This window comes from Balaenoptera acutorostrata, chromosome 17 (assembly GCF_949987535.1).
Source record: "Balaenoptera acutorostrata chromosome 17, mBalAcu1.1, whole genome shotgun sequence".
NCBI lineage: Eukaryota > Metazoa > Chordata > Mammalia > Artiodactyla > Balaenopteridae > Balaenoptera > Balaenoptera acutorostrata.
The window spans coordinates 17,100,433-17,118,038 of record NC_080080.1 but is presented as its reverse complement, the minus strand read 5'-3'; the positions used below and the strand labels follow the sequence as shown (position 1 = coordinate 17,118,038).

The following is a 17,606-nucleotide window of genomic DNA, read 5'->3' as shown; positions in this document are numbered from 1 at the left end:
AAAAAAGAACAACAAAAACAACCCCCAAATGATTAACACAACGGCAATAAGTACATTCCTACCAATTACTTTACATGTAAATGGACTAAATGCTGCAATCAAAAGACATAGAGTGGCTGAATGAATACAAAAACGAGAGCCATATATATGCTGCTTACTAGAGATCCACTTCAGATGTAAAGACATATACAGACTGAAAGTGAGGGGTGGGGAAAAAGGCACTCCGTGCAAATGAAAACTAAAAGAAAGCTGGAGTGGCTATATTTGTATCAGACAAAATAAACTGTAAAACAAAGACTGCAACAAGAGATGAAGGACATTATATAAAGATAAAGGGATTGATCCAACAAGAAGATATAACAACTGTAAATATATATGGACCCAACATAAGAGCACCAAATACATAAAGCAAATATTAACAAACATAAAGGGAGATATTGACAGTATCACAACAATATAGTAGGAAAATGTAATGCCCCACTTACATCAATAGACAAATCATTCAGACAGAAAATCAACAAGGAAACACTGGCTTTAAATGACATATTAGATCAGATGAACTTAATAGATATATATGAAACATGCCATTCCAAAACAAACAAAAATGCTCATTCTTCTCAATTGTACATGGAATATTATCCAGGATAGATAACATGCTAGGCCACAAAACAAGTCTCACTAGATTTAAGAAGATTGAAATCATATCAACCATCTTTTCTGAGCACATGACTATGACCTATAAATCAACTGTAAGAAAAAACAGTAAAACACACAAACACATGGAAGCTAAACATATGCGACTAAACAACCAATGGGTCACTGAAGAAAAACAAGAGGAAATCAAAAAAATTCCAGGAGACAAAAGAAAACAAACCACAATGATCCAAAGTCTTTAGGACATGGTAAAAGCAGTTCTAAGAGGGAAGCCTATAAGCTTACCTCAGGAAACAAGAAAAATCTCAAATAAACAACCTAACTTTACACTTAACAAAACTAGAAAAAGAAGAACAAACAAAACCCAAAGCTAGTAGAAGGAAAGAAATAATAAAGATCAGAGCAGAAATAAATGAAATAGAGGCTAAAAAAGTAGAAACGATCAATGAAACTAAGAGCTACTTCTTTGAAAAGCTAAACGAAATTGATAAAAGTTTAGCCAGACACATCAAGACAAAAATAGAGAGGGTCCAAATTAAAAAATCAGAAATAAAATAGGAGAAGTTATAATCAACACCACAGAAATACAAAGGATCATAAAAGATTACTACAAACAATTATATGCCAATAAAAGGGAAAACTTAGGAGAAATGGATAAATTCTTGAAATGTACAATCTTCCAAGACTGAATCAGGAAGAAAAACAAAATATTAACAGACCAGTCACCAGTAATGAAATTGAATCAGCAATTAAAAAAAGAAACCCAGCAAACAAAAGTCCATGGCCAGACAGCTTCACATATTAATCCTACAGAATACTTCAAGAAGAATTAAAGACAATCTTTCTCAAAATATTTTTAAAAATTGAGGAGGAAGGGAAGCTTCAGAGCTCATTTCATGAAGCCAGCATCACCCTGATACCAAAACCAGACAAGGACACCACAAAAAAGAAAATTGTAGGACAATTATCACTGATGAACATAGATGCAAAAATCCTCAACAAAATATCAGCAAACTAAGTTCAACAGTACAGTAAAAGGATCATATACCATGATCAAATGGGATTTATCCCAGGGATACAAGTGATATACCCAAATCTGTCAGTGTGATATATTACATTAAATAATTAGAGAATAGAAATCATATGGTAATCTCATTGGATGCAGAAAAAGATTTTGACTAAATTCAACATCCACTTATGATAAAATAAAAAACTCTCAACAAAGTGGGTATAGAGGGAACATATCTCACATAATAAAGACCAGGTATGACAAACCTACCATCAATATCCTCACGATGAAAAGCTGAAAGCATTTCCTCTAAGATCAGAAACAAGACAAAGATGTCCACTCTCGCCAGTTTTATTTAACATAGCATTGGAAGTCCTAGCCACAGCAATCACAAAATTAAAAGAAATAAAAGGAATCCACATTGGAAAGGAAGAAGTAAAGCTGTCACTGTTTGTAGATGACATGATTCTATACAGAGAAAATCCTAAAGATGCCACCAAAAAACTATTAAAACTATCAATAATAAGTGAATTCAGGGATGTTGTAGGATACAAAATTAATATACAGAAATCAATTGCTTTTCTATACACTAACAATGAACTATCAAAAATAGAAATTAAGAACACAATCCCATTGACAACTGCATCAAAAAGAATAAAATATCTATGAATAAATCCAACTAGAGAGGTAAAAGACTTGTACTCAGAAAACTGTAAGACACTGATGAAAGATTGAGATGACAAACAAATGGAAAGATATACCATGCGCATGGATTGGAGGAACTAATATTGTTAAAATGACCATACTACCCAAGGAAATCTACAGATTCAATGCAGTCTCTATCAAAATACCAATGGTGTTTTTCACAGAACTAGAATAAATAATTCTAAAATTTGTAGGGAAACACAAAAGACCTCAAACAGCTAAAACAATCTTGAGAAAGAACAAAGCTGTAGGTATCACACTCCCTGATTTCAAACTATACTACAAAGCTAGGGAATCAAAACAGTATGGCACTGGCACAAAAAAGACACATATCAATAGAACAGAATAGAGAGTCCAGAAATGAACCCACACTTATATGGTCAATTAATCTATGACAAAGGAGACAAGAATATACAATGGGGGAAAGACGGTCTCTTCAATAAATGGTTGTGGAAAAACTACACATCTACATGCAAAAGAATCAAAGGAGGCTACTTTCTCACACTACGTACAAAAACTCAAAAAGGATTAAAGACTTAAATGTAAGACCTGAAACAATAAAACTACAAGAAAAAAACACATGCAGTGTTATCTTTGACATTGGTCTTAGTGATTTTTTTTTTTTGGCTACTCAGGCTAGGGAATCAAAAGCAAAAATAAATGAATGGAACTACATCAAACTAAAAAGCTTTACACAGTGAAGTAAACTATTAACAGAATTAAAAAGCTGCCTACTCAATGGAAGAAGATATTTGCAAATGATATATCTGATAAGAGGTTAATATCCAAAATATATAAAGAACACATAGAACTCAATGTCAAAAAAAAAAAACAATTAAAAACGGGCAGAAAATCTGAATAGACATTTTTCCAAAGAAGACACACAGATGGTCAATAGACACATGAAAAGATGCTCAGCATCACTAATCATTAGGGAAATGTAAATCAAAATCACAATGAGATATCACCTCACACCTGTCAGAATGGCTATTATCAAAAAGACAACAAATAACTAGTGTTTATGAGGATGTGAAGAAAAGGGAACCCTTGTCCACTCTTGATGGGTGTATAAATTGGTGGAGCCACTATGGAAAACCATATGGGGATTCCTCCAAAAATTAACAAAAGAACTACCATATGATCCAGCAATTCCACTCCTGGGCATTTTCCCAAGGAAAACAAAAACAATAATTCATAAAGATAGATTCACTCTTATGTTCAACATAGCATTATTTACAGCAGTCAAAAAATGGAAGCTACCTAAGTGCTCATTGGTAGACGAATGGATAAAGAATATGTGGTATTTATATACAATGGAATATTACTCAGCCATAATAAAGAGTGAAATCATGCCATTTGTGACAATGCGGAGTAAACTGGAGGGTATTATGCTAAATGAAATAAGTCAGACAGAGCAAGACATATACCATGATTTCACTTATACGTGGAATCTAAAAAACAAAACAAATAAACAAACATAACAAAACAGAAACAGAGTCATAGTTACAAACAACAAACAGGTGGTTGCCAGAGGGGAGGGGTTGGAGGATGACTCAAATAGACGAGGGAGATTAAGAGGTACAGACATCTAGTTACAAAATAAATGAGTCATGGGGATGAATTGTACAGCATGTGGAATAGAGTAGATAATAAAGTAATATCTTTGTATGGTGACAGAGTCTAACTAGACTAATCATGGTGATCATTTTTTAACATATAGAAATATCAGATCACTATGTTGTGAACCAAGAATTAACATAGTGTTGTAGGTCAATTATACTTCAACAAACAAACAAACAAACAAGAACTCATAGAAAAAGAGATTGTATTTGTGGTTCCGGAGTCAGGGAGTTGGCAGAGGAAGAATTGGATGAAGGTGGTCAAAAGGTACAAACTTCCAGTTATGAGATAAATAAGTACAAGAGAATGTTATGTAGAACATGGTTAATCTAATGAACACTGCTGTATGTTATATATGAAAATTGTTAAGAGAGTGAATCTTAAGAGTTCCCTTCACAAGGAAAAAATTTTTTTTCATTTTCTTCTATTTTGCATCTGCAGGAAATGATGGATGTTCACTAAACTTAATGTGTTAATTATTTCATTATGTATGTAATTCTAATTGTTATGCTGTACACCTTAACCTTATATAGTGCTGTATGTCAAATAATCTCAATAAAACTGCAAGAGAAAAAAACTCGATTGGCTAGTTTGTTTTTACTCAATTAAAAAAGGAAAAAGAAAAAAGAGTAGAGAGAGATCTTATTCTTTTTACCCAGTATTCCTCATTCCCCAGTGGTAACAACTTGCAAAACTATAGTACAGGGGACTTCCCTGGTGGTCCAGTGGTTAAGACTCCCCCTTACAATACAGGGGGTGTGGGTTCGATCCCTTGGTTGGGGAGCTAAGATCCCACATGCCAAAAACCCAAAACATAAAACAGAAGCAATATTGTAACAAATTCAATAAAAGACTTGGGAGAAAAAAAATAAGGAAATTGACATTGATACAACCCATTTATCTTATTTAGATTTCCACAGGTTTTTTTTTTATACTCATGTATATGTGTTTTATGTGTATTTAGTTCTTAGATGAGGAAAGGTGATTGCAAAGAATATTTTACAATCATAGGTCTTTATCGATTTTATGAAGATCTTGGGAATAAAAAATCAAATGAATGAAGTAAAGTATGAAATCCTTTATTCGTACATGAGATTCGGAAAGTGAAAGTGTGCCAGGGTGTTTTTTGAACCCAGGTCACGGCTTGCTCACCCTGAAGGTGAGTTGGATATCAAAGGTCAGAACTCAAGAAGCAGTGAACAAACTCAGCACAAGCCCATGCTCTAAATAAAGAGCCACAGCCAGTCTGGTCTCAGCCTAGGAGCTGTGGAAAGGGAGCCAGTGAAACGATGAGACGTGCTCTGAGGGAGGGACTGACACTGCTGACTTAACTCCTACAGGCAGGACTTTCATGTGTTCCAAGATTACTGCTTAGGTGAAAGGGTTTCTTAATGATGCCTAACTCTCTGTCTTCATTTTTGGAAAAAGATCGAAGTCCCAAATTTAAAAATAAATCAAGGAGCTATATGCAGTGTACTATGCTTTTTAGAGGCTCAGAAGAGAACACGGCATTCTGGAATACCTAATTGAGTATCCTGAGCTCTTTATAACAAAGAAGAGGGTCTCTGGCAACCTGTCTCCATTACAAGTCTTGTGTTCCAACTTTAGGCTCCCCCAGTGCTGGCCCTGATGGTTTTCATTTAGGGCTGGTTGGACCCCCAAGTAGAAGGCTTGGAGATTGCTTCTGAATCAACTCTGCCATGCAATACTTGGGGTGCCAGATTTGAGCAAAAATAAATAAATAAAAGGGATTAAAAAAACAACCACAAGAAATACTCTTGAAGTTCAGAAAAGCTTGGCTCAAAGGACATAATAAAAAAACAACAAAGAGGAAAAAAGTGTGTGTTTGTTCTTATAAAATATGGGGTTAGCACTTTGTACTCAAACTTCTCTATCACAGCTGTTGTTAAATGCACCCTAGGAAGAGCTGCCAGGTGAGTACTTAGTTTGGGATTATGAGAAACTCTGCTTGACAAAGCTGTTGATTTCATCACCCAGGCTAATTACCCAGGCCGGGCAGCCAGACCATTGGCTATCTCCAACAGAGAGACTAGATTCCACATTCAGTTTAGTAACTTAAGCCTCCCTGGGTGTCCAACCTCTGCTCTCTACACACACTCAGAACAGGCTGTTCTGAGTCTTTGTCTACTGAACCCAAGAGGAGAGGGAAGGCAAGGAGGGATTTTTGTCTGTCCTTTCAATCTCCATCTGAGCTGAGGCTTCAAAAGGCAAATGACAGCTTCCCATATCCCTGCTCTTGACCTTGTCTGCAATTCAATCTCCAGGATTTGAAGAGTTTTAAATCAATGTGTCTCTACCCTGTTTAGAGAGTATCATGGAAATCTCCAAACCAAGTTGTATTTCACTTCCACTCCAGCCTGTGGGGATGTGTCAGTCCCAGGCCCTTAGGTTTAGATGACATTTTGCCAGTTCTCCAGTGGTTGACGGGTTTAGTGATTAAACTCTGTTTAGATGAGGAGTACAGAAGTTTTGGATGGAAGCTGCAGAATCAGATTGCCTATGGCCAAATCTTGGCACCAGTGTTTAAAAATTGCATAAACCTAGTCTAGTCAGTTAAACCCCGAGTCTGTTTCTGCATCTAAAATCTGTAAACATTTGTGTAATTCTTATTCTCTGAAATATGTTCAAAGCATTATATATGATTTCAACTCTTGTAATCTTTATAATATTCTTATGAAGCGGGTACACATCATATTCATCATCCCATTTTGTTAAGAATAATAGAGCACAGAGTGATTAATAACATGTCCCAGGTCACAGCCTAGCACTCAGTGGACAAGGATGAAGCCCAGCAAGTTTAACTCTAGTGACTAATGGCCCAGTTACTATGCTGTACTGCTTCTCCGACTTTGATAGAAACGAGTAGTGCCTTACGGAAAGGGGTATGGTGATGCTTAAATGAGTTCTACATAAACAGGTTAGGATAGGGCCTGGACCACAGTAAACACTTGATTAAGTTCTAGCTATAATTATTATTGATGAGGGTGATGACAATATAGGGGTTATGAGAATGTGATGATGGCGATAATGATGCAGTTTGAGAAAATATACATCTATCCTTCCCAAGCCCAGGTCAGCTTCTTGAGCACGGGTATCCGGGACAGTGGAGTTTCTCATCACCTTGAACTGATGGAAATGGAATGAAGCTCTCAACTCTTTAAAAATATAACCCTACTTAGGACTCCACAGTCATCGGGTGACGGTGAAAGAGAAGGGATAGAGAAAAAGGAAAGAGTCAAAGCAAGAACTGCTTCCCCAAATTTGACTTAGTATAGCTAGTCCCTGTACTAGCTGATTCCCCCAGCAAATTTGCTGGCTGGGTATCATTTTACGATTTTACCAATGAAGACATTTGAGTATTAAAGACGCTAAGAAACCTTTTGAGTACCGCAAGCAGAGAATCCCTGAGCCAGAGTTTAATCCAGGCCCGTAGTGCAATGCAGCTGTGGCGGTAATCAGTAACTGTGTGTGAAAAATAATTGAAATAAACTGCAGAGAGTCTCCAAGGTAAGAAGCATCCCTGTCTCTTCGTAGTATTGCTCACTGATAAACATATAATGAGCATCTTGTAGATACGAGGCCTGAGTTGCCTGATGACTTCCACAGACCCTGCACAGCAGGCTTCAGAAAGGGTCTGGTCAGTCGAAAGCAGGGTTCCAGAGCTGTTAGAATAGAGGCAGCTGTCCAGGAAGATATTACACAAGGACACAGACTCATATTTCCAAACAGTTGGGAGTGTGTTGTTTTAAATACCCTCCAGCTCCTCTTTAGTTCTCTGCAGGTAAAAATAGCTCAGTTGCCAAGAAACCTCGGAGCGGTGATAAGTTCTTGTGAAACAGATGCACAAATTTGTTGTTAAATGAAGCTCTAGAGGACTGCTCTTTAAAGCTTCAACTCATGTTGCCCAATACAAGATGGGTCCATCACATCACCCTAAAATGTGTTCTTATATTTAAATAATATAAATTAAGAGAAGACCACACTGACCAGGTAAAGTTAGGGTGTAGGTAACGGTTCCTCTCCACCTCATCTCAGAGTCACGGCCTCCCTTCCCCCACCATGGTAGGCGAGCCAGAGTCTGGGTGGGAACGAACTTGAATCAACACCTTGGGTGGAATTTGTCTGCTGCTTCCCGCTCAGCGCGAGCGAGGGCTCCGAAATGGGTCCGTGTGCACGAGTGGGGGGGTGGGCGTGTCCAAAAGGAGGGTCTGTGTGAGGGCGAGGATGGAGAGGCGAGAGAAGCTTTTCCTCTGGCTGTAGAAGGGCAACGAAGGGAAAATGGCTTTGAAAGGATAATTAAGGCTGGAAAGAGGGGCTGGGAGCTGAGACGTGGTGTCTGGGGAGGAGGGTTTACAAGACCCGGGTCCTATTGCACAGACTTAAGTGTGTTTGGACTCACCGATCGAGAGCTGCTACAGCCCTGCTCCCAGAAGGTGCATGTAGTGGAGCCCTTTGGGCCTCTCTTTGCCCAATTAATTGCCCACCCTTGAAGACCTTTGCTGCCGGGTGTCTCCGGCACAGCTGCTCAGAAAGGCTACACTCCTCCAGTCCTCTTGGCTGGACCGGGATTGCCTTTGATGTCACAGCCAGGGAGGAAGTGTGATGCAATAGATCTGGAAATCCTGATGGGCCACCGAGGGCTGCCCCCGAACTGGACGCCTGACTATATGTTGACTTTCAGCTCAGCTTTAGAGTAAAGCAAAGGGGTTGGTAGTCGAAGAAGGGAGGTGACTGAAAAGAGGCAGAACAACTTCACTGCCCTTTGTAGATTTCAAGGTTGTTTTTGTTGTTGTTGTTATTTGTTTGGCTTTTTTTGTTTGTTTTCCCTGTAGATTTCTCATTGCAGCGAAGGCATATGATAATGTACCTTTGGAGATTTTAAACAGGATGATGATATTTTTTAAAGGTCATTTTAACAAAATTTTTAAGGGTCAGCACACATTCAAACATGCCAATGATGAAAGAATTAAAATTAAAATGTGTATTTATATAGAACTGGCTAGAACACATAGTTATACCCATCAAACGATTTGTAGATACAATTTAAAATTTTGCAGAATAGCGTTGAAAAGAACTCTTAAATTATAAACTTTTCCCTTTCATTCCAGTGTGCAAATTCACTCATTCTTTACATTAGTTTTTACTACATTTTTCTAGAGGCTAAATAAGGTTACTCAAACAGTTGAGATACTGTTTTATTTTCTTTTTAAAATAACTATCACACTAAATCAAGAGTTTTCCTAGTATTTGCCTATTCTTTTATATTTTTAATAAAAGTTTAACTCTTTAAATTACCTATTTTAGTACGTATATTATGCAGTGTATGCATGAGAATTTGGGACAAATTCAGAATTCTAGGTAGATATTTCTGAATCATAGCATTGTAATTCTGGTATCATTCTCTTTTTCTTATTTATACAATATCTGAGTTGGGTGATTAGAAAAATGTATTGTAGATGTATTGACAAATGTTTATTACCAGAGTTGCTTGTATTGTACCTAGATCTGAATCCTTATACTATCAGACAAAATTATGGTGCTTATAAAAATTCAAGGTCTTAAATTGGTGACTAGCATCAAATTTGAATGTCACTCTCCCTAAAGCAAAGACGGTATTTATCTTTGGAAAACAGGAATTGCTCAACAAATGAATAAGAGACTTACTAGAAAGTATGTCATTTTGAAACATCATTTTTTAAAATCTATAGAATAGCCCCACAAAATTAAGTTTCATAAATATTTTTTCATACTTGGTTTCCTTACCAGGTAAATTTTCTTTTAAAGCAATATTTCTTCAATTTTTAAACACATACTTTCCACTGATTTATTTATTTTCTATTATTAGCACTTTGGGAAAGCCTTACCTCTGAATCAATGTGGAGATCCCCTTTGGCAAAGCTATATTACAGTTACATTTTTAATCCTAAGAACAAGCAACATGTTACATTATGAACTGCTTGACTTTTATATAATGTGGGAGCTATCAGTTAATATAATTGGAGAGTAGAATATAAACCCCACTGTCCCTTTCGGGGTTCTTTTTTTGATCCATGCACATCCAGGCTGTTTCACTGAGGGGCTGTAAGGACAGAACCAGTGGCAGGTGGTATGACAGCTGAATGGGGGGACAGCTCCCTGCAGGAAAATCATTTCCATCACCCCAGCTTGGTTTTAATCCTTTCCTCTCTGTAGCAGCAATCTGCATAGACTAAGTAACATCCCACTGCACATACCTTAAATTATTCAATAATATTTTGAGGGTCATCTATGTGGAGCTCATATATATACTGCCTTACCCACAATCTAGAAAAATGTCACTGATATATGAGTCAAAATAAATACAACAAAGTCACATTCTTAAATATTTCTTCAATTTAAGTAAGAAAATATTTAGAAAAGAATGTTTCTTAAATGCACATGTCTATACCGCAGATGATTTAAAAAGGAATAAGATGCAACTCACATATTGGTGGAATCCATAATACAAAAAGCATTCTCAAAGAAGTTCTTAAATAACCATAGTATAAGGAAAAATATGATCTGGCCCATAAAAAGTAAAATAATAGCTATTATTTATTACACGTCTAATATGTATCAGGCATTGAGTTAGATACTTGACATACATTATATCTAACTGCACCCCACACACAAAGAAAACTTTATTAAATAAAAAAAAAAGAATCTTGCCTCAGAAAGGTTAAGTAACCCACTCAAAGTCACAGTGTTAGTAAGGAGAGTGGATGAAATTTAATACAGGAATTCTTGAATATAACACTCTTCAGCTGGACTATGCCGCAGCTGGGTTAGTCAAGTTTTATGGGGCCTCAAATTGAGGAGAAATCACATCTGATTGAGAGAGATCAGGGAAGGTTCCACGTAGAGACTTGGCACTGTGGTGCATACGGCTACACGGGAAATGGTGTGTAGAGATAGTGTCCAAGAGCTGATGGAGGATCCATGTAGAGCTAGGATTCCATGCCAAGTCTTCCTGTAATTTCCCCTTTGCCACAGTGAACTTTAGGATGAAGTTTAGGATGGCAAAATTCAGGAGCCAATAGGGCACTTGGGAGAATGGACATCTTAGCAAGTCTTTGATCAATACAGCTGGTGCAAATGAAGAGAAATCTGAAACGTAAAGTTCTGGATCCAGAGACAGCTCAGGTGACAAGGTCTTTGAAAGGTGTATTTCCTAACCCTGCAAGCTCGGGTCCAGGTCTCTGCTAGAGTAAGTGCGGTGGGACTGGAAAGACAAAGGCCAGCTTCAAAGCCAGAGAGGGAGAGGAGGTCAGAAAGGGAGAAGGGGAGGGTCATATGCTCTAATGTGAAGACTGCTGGGACGCTTCATTTGGGTACTTGTCTTAGGATTTCTAGTTGAGGACAGTAGCAGAGGCAATACACCTGAGGGATGTATAACAATGCAAATGAGATCATGAAAGTTTTCATAGACTTTAACCCAGTGATTGCCAAACTTTGTTGCGATTAGAATTACTTAAGGAGATTTAAAAACTCCTGAAGCCCTTGTAGCACCCCATGCCAATGAACTCAGAATGTTTCGGGAGCCACACATCAGTAGTATTTACAGATTCCCTGGTGATTTGGATGTACATCAACATTTGGGAATCACTGCTTTTTAACCTTTTGTTTACCATACTTTTTAATCCACCATTAGCAGGCAAATGGCCACAAGCAGTATATGTCTTGTTACAAAGAAGTACATTTCCATATGCCTTGCTAGTGTCACCTGCCTAAGTTAATATTCTCAATTCTAATCATTCCATTCTACATATGATCTGAGGCCTCGTCCCCCCTCCTCCCATCCAACACGAGTTTAGGTTAGGTATAAAGAAAACCTGTGTTCCGGAGCCAGTTCTGCTATTTATCAGACGTGATCTTGAGCAATGTATTCACTAAACAAGCATTCTTTCAACATCCTTTATTGTTCTTTGTTCTTTTGTGTGTTTAAATATTGTCTACAAGTAAAAAAGACACTGATCCAGTCTTCATTGGATTTTAGAACATAATGAGGAAGAGAGACAAGTACACTTCATAACTTAAGTTACTCTTCCTTTATGTTAAGACATTGAACCCATTAATAGCCCATTGGAACTTACATGTATCAGTTTCAATGGGCTAGCACTTGTGTGTGTGTGTGTGTGTGTGTATATATATATATATACACACACACACACACACACACACAAGTACCTGGTTACAGTAAGCCTGCAAAAAGGTATCATTCCCATTTTGCAGATGCGGAAATGAGGCTGAGAGAGTAGATGCCAATATCAGTTTGCTCTTTGTATCCCTCCTTGTTCAGGTGACTGTGATGAGGAGACTTCCCACAGTGCAGCCTCCATCCATCCTTCTTCTAGACACTCAGCCCTGGTTAAAATCATTAAAATGAACAAAGTTAATTATACCCCAAAATATTTGATGTTCAGGGATATTAATTGTCCAAGGACACATGGCTCATTCATAGACCCCTCAAGTGGTTTGGGGGATACAGCCATCAAACAAAGAAATGCAATTCAGAATCGCAGGGGTTTGATAAAAGTCTGTGCAGGATATCTAGGCTTAAAGTATTTTTAATGTCAACAGAGCCTCTGGGAATAATCAAGGCTAAACTCCCTCATTTAACAAATTAAAAACAAAACAAAACAAAACTGAGGCCCAGAGAGATAAAGTGACTGGCTTAAGGTCATATAGGTAGTTGATGGAAGAGCTAGTCCTAGAATCCAATTATGCTGATTTTTAACCTCAGCTGGGTGCATGGAAAAAGTGTGAGCTGAGGTATTTGAATAAGAGGTGAGATGGAATTACACATGGGAAATTTAGCAAAACCTGTGGATTTTTCACTGGTCAGTATTGGGGGTGGGGGAACACCATGGTACAGGAAGAAAGTGTCTTACTTGTTAGGAAGTTCAGGTTATACACTTATCTATGACCCCATACATAGAGTGCATCCTTAGAAAGATAATCTAATAGACTAAAAATACTGCATCCATATATTTGTTTAACACATTATGATTTTCAGTGGTATGTTGCACCATCATCTCATCTGATGTTTGAAAGAGTCCTCTGAGGCGTGCTGAAAGGGCATCCTTATACCTGTTTTGCAGATGAGTAAATTGAGGTGCAGAAAGTCACACAGCTACTTAGGTGAGAAACTCCGGGTTATAAATGTCCATCGACAGAGGAATGGATAAAGAAGATAAGGTATACATATACAATGGAATTTACTCAGCCTTTTAAAAGAAAGAAATAATGCCATTTACAGCAACATAGATGCATCTAGAGATTGTCATACTGAGTGAAGTAAGTCAGACAAAGAGAAATATTGTATGATATCCCTTACACGCAGAATCTAAAAAGAAATGAACTTATTTACAAAACAGAAAGAGACTCACAGGCTTAGAGAACAAACTTATGGTTACCAGGGAGGAAGGATGGGTGGAAGGGATAATTAGGGAGTTTGGGATCTACATGTACACACTGCCATATTTTAAACTGATAACCAACAAGGACCTACTGTACAGCACAGGGAACTCTGCTAGATGTTATGTGGCAGCCTGGATGGGAGGAGAGTTTGGGGGAGAATGGATACATGTATATGTATGGCTGAGTCACTTTGCTATGCACCTGAAACTATCACAACATTGGCTATACTCCAATATAAAATAGAAAGTTTAAAAAACAAAAAAGGAAAGAAACTCAGGGTTAGAACTCCTGGAGTGCCTCTAGTCCAATGCTCTCCCTGTGATACCATGTATGTAGCAAGCCTGGGACAAGAGTGGTTAACCAAGTGCATCATGTGATTATTTTACAGATGCATTGTGAGAAGTTTCTAAGTTTCCTGAGAATATCTGGAACCACACGTCCTTATTCAAAACCTGTTTGCCTTTTTGGAGCACTGAAGAATGAAAAAAATACTGAAATATCCCCGTTAACTTGAACAAAACTGTTGCTCTTTGCATTGCTGCGTATCAAGAAGATCCAGACTACTTATGGAAATGTTTGCAATCCGTGAAAAGGCTAACCTACCCTGGAATTAAAGTTGTCATGGTCATAGATGGAAACTCGGAAGATAACCTTTACATGATGGACATCTTCAGTAAAGTCATGGGCAGGGACAAATCAGCCACTTATATCTGGAAGAACAACTTCCACGTGAGGGTCCTGGTGAGATGGGTGAGTCACATAAAGAAAGCTCACAACTTGTCACACGGTTGGCTTTGTCCAACAGACATTTTTGCATCATGCAAAAATGGGGTGGAAAAAGAGAAGTCATGTACAGGGCCTTCAGGGCACTGGGACGAAGTGTGGATTACGTACAGGTAGGTTTCCACATCTGCCAGGACAAACATACATTTAAATAAGGCATCTTTTGTAGCTCTCCAGTCATATGCTATGACTTGTCCTTTGACACAGTACTTCTTTCAGTTCATCTGAAAAGAGCATGACTGTTGAAAGCACATTCCAAAAGAGAGGAAAAAAATCGTATGAAATGGTTAAGACAATGAAAATGCTTAACTTGTGCAGTGTTATTGGTTGGAAATCAAGATTATTTTGAACAGGAGACTCGTCCTTCCTTCTCTTCCCCTATCTTACCTTTTCTGCCACCTTGGATGTGCTAAGTCAAGTCCAACATTATTTTCCACAATCTTAAAATCACCAGCCTTGCAAAAAAATAGCGTCTGTCCCAGCAGAAGTGTCTTGAGAAAATCTGCAGGCCCAAGGAAGTGTTTCACAGAGACTAGGCAAAATGAGAATGGAGAAAACAATTTTGATTTAACAGGATAAGGAATTTAAAATTTAGACACAGAGAAAAAGAATAGGAAAATGAAAAAGGGTGGGGGAGATCAACTTTCCAGAGCAAAACCTAAGTCATGTTTATTTCACTTTCCAAACAGCATTACCTCATTCACTGCAACTTGAACTTTGAAAACATTTGTGATGTCGTTTGCTTGCATGAAAATCAGACAGGCTGTGTCTCTCACTAATTCCCTGCCTGCACACTCTTGGGTTTCTCCTCTCCTAGCTGTCATTGAGGCTTTCTTTTTTAGAATGTTAGTAGGGTTCCTGTGAGTTTTCTTCCTTTTTTTTTTTGAATTTTATTTTATTTTATTTTTTTACACAGCAGGTTCTTACTAGTTATCTATTTTATACATATTAGTGTATATATGTCAATCCCAATCTCCCAATTCATTCCACCACCCCTTCCCTGCTTTCCCCCCTTGGTTTCCATACATTTGTTCTCTACATCTGTGTCTCTGTTTCTGCCTTGCAAACCCGTTCATCTGTACCATTTTTCTTTTCTTTTTTTTTAACATCTTTATTGGAGTATAATTTCTTTACAATGGTGTATTAGTTTCTGCTTTGTAAAAAAGTGAATCAGTTATACATATACATATGTTCCCATACCTCTTCCCTCTTGTACCATTTTTCTAGATTCCACATATATGTGTTAATATATGACATTTGTTTTTCCCTTTCTGACTTACTTCACTCGGTATGACAGTCTCTAGGTCCACCCACATCTCTACAAATGACCCAATTTTGCTCCTTTTTATAGCCTAGTAATATTCCATTGTATATATGTGCCACATCTTCTTTAGCCATTTATCTGTCGATGGGCATTTAGGTTGCTTCCATGACCTGGCTATTGTAAATAGTGCTGCAATGAACATTGGGGTGCATGTGTCTTTTTGAACTATGGTTTTCTGTGGGTATATGCCCAGTAGTGGGATTGCTGGGTCATATGGTAATTCTATTTTTAGTTTTTTATGGAACCTCCATACTCTTCTCCATAGTGGCTGTATCAGTTTACATTCCCACCAACAGTGCAAGAGGGTTCCTTTTTCTACACACCCTCTCCAGCATTTGTTGTTTGTAGATTTTCTGATGATGCCCATTCTAACCAGTGTGAGGTGATACCTCATTGTAGTTTTGATTTGCATTTCTCTAATAATTAGTGATGTAGAGCATATTTTCATGTGCCTCTTGGCCATCTGTATGTCTTCTTTGCAGAAATGTCTATTTAGGCCTTCTGCCCATTTTTTGATTGGGTTGTTTGATTTTTTAATATTGAGCTGCATGAGCTGTTTATATATTTTGGAGATTAATCCTTTGTCCATTGATTGTTTGCAAATATTTTCTCCCACTCTGGGGGTTGTCTTTTTGTCTTGTATATGGTTTCCTTTACTGTGCAAGAGCTTTTAAGTTTCATTAAGTCCCATTTGTTTATTTTTGCTTTTATTTCCATTTCTCTAGGAAGTGAGTCAAAAAGGATCTTGCTGTGATTTATGTCATAGAGTGTTCTTCCTATGTTTTCCTCTAAGAGTTTTATAGAGTCTGGCCTTACATTTTGGTCTTTAATCCATTTTGAGTTTTTTTTTGTGCATGGTGTTTGGGAGTGCTCTAACTTCATTCTTGTACGTGTAGCTGTCCAGTTTTCCCAGCACCACTTATTGAAGGGACTGTCTTTTCCCCATTGTATATCCTTGCCTCCTTTGTCATGGATTAGTTGACCATAGGTGCGTGGGTTTCCCTGGGCTTTCTATCCTGTTCCATTGATCTATATTTCTGTTTTTGTGCCACTACCATATTGTCTTGATTACTGTAGCTTTGTAGTATAGTCTGGAGTCTGGGAGCCTGATTCCTCCAGCTCCATTTTTTTCCTTCAAGATTGCTTTGGCTATTCAGGGTCTTTTTTGTCTCCATACAAATTTTAAGATTTTTTGTTCTAGTTCTGTAAAAAATGCCATTGGTAATTTGATAGGGATTGCACTGAATCTGTAGATTGCTTTGGGTAGTATAGTCATTTTCACAATATTGACTCTTTCAATCCAAGAACATGGTATATCTCCCCATCTGTTTGTGTCATCTTTGATTTCTTTCATCAGTGTCTTATAGTTTTCTGCTTACAGGTCTTTTGTCTTCTTAGGTAGGTTTATTCCTAGGTGTTTTATTCTTTTTGTTGCAATGGTGAATGGGATTGTTTCCTTAATTTCTCTTTCTGATCTTTTGTTGTTAGTGTATAGGAATGCAAGAGATTTCTGTGCATTAATTTTGTATCCTGCAATTTTACCAAATTCTTTGATTAGCTCTAATAGTTTTCTGGTGGCATCTTTAGGATTTTCTATGTATAGTATCATTTCATCTGCAAATAGTGACAATTTTACTTCTTCTTTTCCCATCTGTATTACTTTTATTTCTTTTTCTTCTCTGATTGCCATGGCTAGGACTTCCAAAACTTTGTTGAATAATAGTGGCGAGAGTGGACATCCTTGTCTTGCTCCTGATCTTAGAGGAAATGCTTTCAGTTTTTCACCATTGAGAACGATGTTTGCTGTGTGTTTGTCATATATGGCCTTTATTATGTTGAGGTAAGATCTCTCTATGCCCACTTTCTAGAGAGTTTTCTGTTTTTTGTTTTTTGTTTTTTGTTTTTATTTTTATTTTTATTTATGGCTGTGTTGGGTCTTCGTTTCTGTGCAAGGGCTTTCTCTAGTTGTGGCAAGCGGGGGCCACTCTTCATCACGGTGTGCGGGCCTCTCACTGTCGCGGCCTCTCTTGTCGCGGAGCACAGGCTCCAGAT

General features: G+C 37.7%; 1 pseudogene; it reads left to right on the top strand.

Moving 5' to 3' along the window:
* The first annotated feature begins 7,027 nt into the window (after positions 1 to 7,027).
* LOC103009840 (hyaluronan synthase 2-like) overlaps positions 7,028 to 17,606 on the top strand; it is a 32,964-nt pseudogene continuing 22,385 nt past the window's right edge.